The 7090-nt window shown below is 38.3% G+C and overlaps 1 pseudogene across 1 annotated transcript; it reads right to left on the bottom strand.

Annotated features, from left to right (window-relative positions):
* Nucleotides 1-4904: 4904 nt before the first annotated feature.
* LOC147503729 (long-chain-alcohol O-fatty-acyltransferase pseudogene) lies at nucleotides 4905-6271 on the bottom strand (annotated as a pseudogene). The gene has a single exon (XR_015192812.1). The product of XR_015192812.1 is annotated as a long-chain-alcohol O-fatty-acyltransferase pseudogene (transcript).
* Between the last annotated feature and the right edge of the window lie 819 nt (nucleotides 6272-7090).

Raw genomic sequence — 7090 nt, 5'->3', positions numbered from 1 at the left:
CCCTAGCATAAGGAGTTAAAGTGATATTTCATCTATGAAATATCATCTCAACTCCTGGACTCATACAACACACACCTATCAAATAGAGAATTAAGAGGTCAAATATGACCCGCGCGCGGCTAGCCCAAGCATAAAAAGGGTGGCGCACGCGAGTCATTCCAAACCTCTAGGCCTCAAGTTTGGCTGGACACTACCGTTTTGGGGTAGTGTGCTACATGTGTCCTTAGTCCTAAGCAGTGAATCCTACTTCTAAGAAATATATACGAATCCTCATATGAGCATCATTAACCCTCCACCTTGAAGGGTTTTAGCTCATGATCCTTGGATTATTTGAAATACTACAAGATATATATGCTAATGAGAGAGAAGAAGAAGAAAAGAAGACTAAACACATGAATTACCTAAGGAAATGATGAAGTTTATTTCAAAAAACTAAATATGTTCTCCATTAACACTATTACAAGCTTTCTTACATAAAAACAAAAACTAAAAACTAAACTACAAGACAGGAATGAAAAAGGAATCTCCAAAAGGGAGTTAATGCTCCAAAATCAGCCCCCCTTATACATACGAGAGTTTTCTCCTCTTTTCCCACGTGAAAAACAAAAACCTCTTAATTTCCATCTTATCCACAAAACCAAAGCAAAGTGACACCTTGCATGGTTTACACTACTAACACTTAATCTTATCTAACTCCATTAATTGCATGCAAGGTGTCCATTTTGTTCCAATTATTTGCTCCTTTTGTCTTTATTTGCATGATGACTCATCAAATCTGTCCAGTGGCGGGTTGATCTTTTGGAATTTTTACAACTTCCCACCATTGCGTAGTGTTCATCGCACTGATCGTCTGAGCAACTCACTTGCCAAATTTGGAGCTCTGGTTCAAGAGATATGAGTTTTGGAAGTTTTATGCTTCTATGCACGTGATCTTGTTTCTGGCCTGATTCTATCCTGTTTGAGTCTTTGGGCTTTAGTCCGAATTTGTTGGGCTTCACATGGATTAATCTGAAAGCTTTATGTATACTCCCTATTTCGTGCTTAAATACTAGCTTTATCATCATTTTTACGTTGGTTGCGACAACCTGCAAAAGCACGAAAATGCGATTATTTCCTGATTATTAAACACATAATTAACCAAATTGCTATGTCTCTATGGGGTCTAATATTACAGTTTTTGGTGCTTATCAGACCATTTCAACATTCTTCCTGACTTAGCCGTTTTTGCCAGAGTTTGCTTTAATAGGAGATTCGTCATAACAATCACAGAGTGTGATTGAAAATATGGCTTCAACCTCTGAGACGATAATAAAAGCGCTAAAGCGTACTTTTCCAGTGTCGAATATCGTGTATTTGCGTTGAGCATTGTTTTTCTTTGAAAATATACTGATATTTCAACACCGTTTTCAACTTTCATCAACACTGAACTTATAGCAAATTCTAATACAAATAGAGAAGCAAGCTTTCTCCCTCATCTAGTTTTGTAAGTGACGACATTTCTTGCAGATATTTCTTTAACTCGGAAAACGCCTCTTCATATTCTTCATTCCAGCAAAATTTAGTATTTTTCTTAAGCAACTTGAAAAGCGGCTTACATTGATCTGAAGTTCGGGAAGTGAATCTATTGAGAGCAGCTATTCTTCCAGTCAACTTTTGTATATGCTTTCTCGTTATTGGCGATGACATTTGTTGAATTGCTCGTATCTAATCTAGATTAACATCGATACCTTGCTTGGTAACAATACATCCCAAGAACTTTCCAGAACTAACACCGAAAGTACACTTCTCTGGGTTAAGCTTCATGTTAAATTCTCTCAATATCCAGAATACAGTATCGAGATCTTTCACATGGTCTTTAGCTCTCATGAATTTTATAACCATATTGTCGATATACACCTCGACGATTCGCTTAATGAGCTTTTTAAACATTTTTTCCACTAACCTTTGATAAGTAGCTCCTGTGTTTTTCAACCCAAATGGCATTCTAATGAAACAGTATATACCTCCATTTATGACGAACGCCATTTTGAGTTGATCTAAAATAGCCATTAGAATTTGGAAATATCCTGAATATCCATCGCAAAAGCTAATTAATTCGAACCCCGCTGTCTGATCTACCAACTCATCTATCATTGGCATTGGATAGTGATCTTTGGGACATTTCTTATTTACATCGGTAAAGTCGACACAAATTCTCACTCTACCATCCTTTTTAGGCACTACGACTATATTCGCAATCCATTCAGAGCAATCCACCTCTTTAATTATGCCATTGTCCAACATTTTTTGTATTTCGGCTTGCACCGCTTCTTCATACATTGGTCTAACTTTCTGATGGTTTTGATGAACAGGAGTTGCATTCTCTTCCATATTCAGCTTATGTACACAAATAGCTGGGTCGATGCCTGTGAGATCCGCCATCGACCAAGCAAAAACATCTTTATTTTCTCTTAAGAAAACCATTAATTCATCCCTTATATCCAAAGGTATCTTTATACCAATGAATGTATGACGCTCATTATTTCCCGTGCCAATATCAACCTTTTCCACTATCTTTATTGTTTTTCTTACCCATGGCTCTTCATCTTGTTTTAGCTCTTGTGTAAACTTTACCTGCTCATGTATCTGCAGCGTATCGACATCAGCAAGTAAAATATCCTGTAACTGCTAGCTAGAACTTTCCAAGACGCCCCCAGTGTCTTGTCTCTTGTCTTTCATCATACCTTTAACCGTTATGAAATTACACTTCTCAGATTCAAACTGGTTTCCCCTGATTTCGTGTAATTCGTATGTTGTTGGGAATCGGATGACTTGATAGAAAGTACTTGGCACAGCATGCATGTCGTGAATCCACTTCCTTCCCAAGATTGCATTGTGATCTGAATGATGCTTGATGACTACGAACTTTGTCATCACAGTTTGAGGTCCAGCTCGAACTAGCAATTTGATTTCCCCCACTGGCTTTGTAGAGCTTCCGTTAAATCCATACAGATTGAATTGTAGGGCTTTTATATGCGATTCATCGAGACCGATGCTCATAAAAGCTCTCCAGAATAGAATGTTAACCGAACTACCACAATCTACCAAGACCTTCTGAACGTCATATCTTGATATTTGTATCGTGATTAACAAGGCATTATCATGTGGCAACATAACCTTTGACAAGTCGTCAGGTACGAACATTATTGCTCTTGGTATACTAGCCGACACCAAACTCTGATTTACGGGGATGGACTCGACATTGACTTCGAGAACTTCTTTTACTGTTGATATCTTTCTTATTTTGTGTCGAATAATTTTCTTCTAAGGTATCTCCCCTTTATATATCATATTGATTACGCCAAGGAGTTTTTCATGTATGGTAGCAGTCTCCACGGGTTTGACATCAGCCCTGAACTCTCGCAACTTGCCCTCTTTCATCAATCTATCAATTTCTTTCAACAATTGCAAACACCTATTTGTCTCATGATTCTCGACTTTATGAAAGTGGTAATAAGGCTTGCCCTTTATTTCCTTGAGAGTGTACTTTGGCCATATTACAAAATCTTCTTTCACCACCCTCCTTATAATATCTTCAGGTGTGGTATTGATGGTGAAATTTTTTTTGGGATCCAGCTCTTCTTTTAGTGTTCTTTCATACCTCCTTCTTTGTTGCGGTTGATTATCCTGACTTGTATAATTCTCCTGAAGTCTTTTGTTGTTTGATCTCAAGGAGCTCTTATGTCGATCTCGATTATCCCTGTCTTTCTTTCCTGACTCCGATACTTGCAGTACAGTTTGCATGGTGGCTGCTTGTATCCCTTCTTCCACCCGAATATCTCTGTCAGCTTTGTCATATAGTTCCTGCAAACTTTTAACTTCCTTGTGCAAGAGATAGTTGTGCATATCTGATCCTGGGACCAAACCCGTTTGGAAAGCCATGATAGCCATCATCTCAGACTCATCAAGCCTCTCCACTGATTGAGTTTCGGCCTTGAATCGGGCCTAAAAATCTTTCAATGGTTCCTTCTTTCCTTGTTTCAATTGAAATAAAACCAATACCTACTTCGGTTTTACCTTTTGATAACCATAATTCGTGAGGAATTTCTCCTTAATCTCACGAAAGCAAGAATTGGTCCCTTCAGGTATCGTGCAGAACCATTTCAATACTTTGCCTTTTAAGCTTGAAGAAAAAGATTGACATAGCACCAAATCCCAATACTCAGTTCCATGATATATCGAGAATTGGTGTCGGTAGCTGAAAAGATGGTCCATTGGGTCTGTAATCCCATCATACTGAGTGAATTTAGGATTTTTGAATTTTGGGGGTAATGGCACCCTCTCTATCTCCTTTTTCAGGGGGTTTCGACCTACGTCATCAACTAATTTACGAACCGAGGCTGATACTTTCTCCAGCAGCTGATCCCCGAATTGTCTCTGTATCATTTCTTGTACCATCTCTTTCGTGATCAGCTGGGGTGCTTGTTTTACTACTTCCTCTTGTACCACCTGTGGTGTTGTTTTTGCCACTGACTGTACCTATTCGAGATGGCTCTTCCTCGCTACTGGCATGCCCGAACTCGACTCAGCCCCATCTTTCTCATATAAACAATTGGCTTATCTCAATAAATTCTATTGGGGCGGAAATGTACATTGCATGATCCTTTTGATGCATTTTGATCATAAGCCACAAAACCATATTAAACTTGGGACACACGACTCAAAACAATTTGACAACGAATGGAACATCTGATATGTTATGATGCAAACGCTTTGAATGCCTGATAGATGTTGCACTATACGCCTATGCATGAGAGCCTTCGGGTCTAAATTTTAGTCCATGTCCATCCAACTACTAGATATGCTTCTAGTGGTACAACACCAATATACTTAATAATTGATTATGGAAAAAAAAAAATAGATAATTAATAATTAACAAGTCGTCTTAATCGTTCCAATTATTTCAAGGTCGAACACATTGGGAGAGAACCCCGGATCATATTCTTACAAATTTACTTAGTGCGGCTTCTCGTTCTTCCTTATCTTCATTCTTCAATATAAATTGATCTTGTTTAATCAGTTGTCTTGGTGAACTTGTTTAGCTAGTTGTCTTGGTGAAGGCCCCTAGATCATGTAGTGTATTCTTTACATAATTGATAAAAGCAACATATTCTTCAACCTCTCTAATGTCTGCACCAAAATTTATAAGCTCAGTGTAGCACAACCAGATACCAGTGACCACAACAAACCCAACTGTCAATGGTAGGGAAATCATCCAATGCAACCTCCATCCGTGCTTCAAAGCTTTCTTCTTCACCTCAAGCTCAATGGCTAAACAAACTCCATGGATAACGAAGAACCACATGACCTCCCATGTCGGCCATTGACGCCCTACATAAAAATGCATCAACTCATGCATCAAACCGGATACTACAAATGTTGCAAGGATAGCTAGATGAATGGTCCATCTCTTTCCAAATATGGGTGTTAAAAGAGATTTTGTAGGTTGAAATATGGTATACTTCAATAAACTGTTAACCGTGCGGTTCCATCTCTTCCCCCAAAAGTCTTGTAATGAAGTTGAGAGGTATGGCTCATTGAATTGTGGTTCTGTCTCTTGCCTAATCAATGGCTCAGCTAAAGCTGCCTGCAAGACGAACATGACTTGAGTGCCAAAAAGCATTCTAGCGGAGTACAAGAACTGGGCAACAATTGGCTTCATGAACAAGGTTTCTTGCTTAAAAACAATATTGTTCGCATACGCTTGAACCATAACAGCCCAAATCAAGACGTTTATAACAAATATTATATTCAACTTGGAATCTTGTTTTGTGCTTGCTGTCGATGGAGTTTCTTTGTTTTGAATGCGTTGGGACGAGTTTGGCTTGATCCTAACGGGGAATGCAACTGCAACGATGAAATGTAAGAGAGAAGTCGATGGATTAATGGAAAGAGTGTCGTCTTTACCAAAAGCAAAGAGGATAAGCTTGAAGTTAGCAAGCCAACCTATGTTCGGACCAAAGTAAAATTGGAGAAAAAAAGATGAGAGGCACAATGGGAGAAAGGTAAAGATTGAAATGATGGGAAGAATAGAGAGTAATCTGAACTTTCCTTTTGGAATTCTTGATGAAATGAAGTAACAATATGTTAGAGATGCCGAAACAATGGCCCATGCTTTGATAAAGCTCCTTATCTCACCCTCCATTGCTGTGCTAGTTTGTCTTTCTTCGATCTTAACGATTTATTCAAATCTTGGAATATCGTGTTTTTATAGTTCTTCTACAATTTTAAACTCAGTTAGGTCGGAGACGTATGAGAAACACTAATAAAATGGCATGCAAACACGCTACATATATAGGTGGATCTAAGAGGACTAAGATATAGGTAACATTGTTTAGCATCAAAGCATAAGATATAACATCTTCAACTGACAGTGATAATATATACATTACGTACTTGTATGAAGCACGTAATTGAGCTGCAAGTCGTCCTTTTCTGTTTTTCTTGTGTTTACTCAAATAGGTCGAACACGACAAACTAATGTTACATTTTTTCCCCCGATAATAATAATGTTACATAAATCACATCAAGATACCCTTGTCATTTGATCATATATTCATTGGGTAGTGTTTTGCCGTTTGGGCGTATTTGATCTTGCAATACGATTCTCCTGCTGAGCTTTCAGTACAGCTATTTTGCTTTACAGCTCCCAGTGAGACATACACTCATGTTGTTGCAGACACGAGGATAGGTACTTCAGACAGCAAATTATGTGTCCTAAATGTTATCAAAACAGACAAATTAATGGGACATTTACCTTAATCTTGTGTGGCTAGTTACTTTGTTCAGTTCGGTATAAAATAGGTTGGGGCAATCAGAAAGTCATCCAAGACATGGGTTACTGGTTTATAAGATTTAATACAAATAACGTAGGGTAGTGTTTGCTGTTTGGGCGTATTTGATCTTGCAATGCGATTCTCCTGCTGAGGTTTCAGTACAGCTATTTGTTTTACAGCTCCCAGTGAGACATACACTCATGTTGTTGCAGACACGAGGTTAGGTACTTCAGACAGCAAATTATGTGTCCTAAATGTAATCAAAACAGACAAAT

Source organism: Coptis chinensis, chromosome 4, assembly GCF_015680905.1.
Source record: "Coptis chinensis isolate HL-2020 chromosome 4, ASM1568090v1, whole genome shotgun sequence".
Lineage (NCBI taxonomy): Eukaryota > Viridiplantae > Streptophyta > Magnoliopsida > Ranunculales > Ranunculaceae > Coptis > Coptis chinensis.
This window is presented reverse-complemented; position numbering and strand designations above follow the sequence as displayed.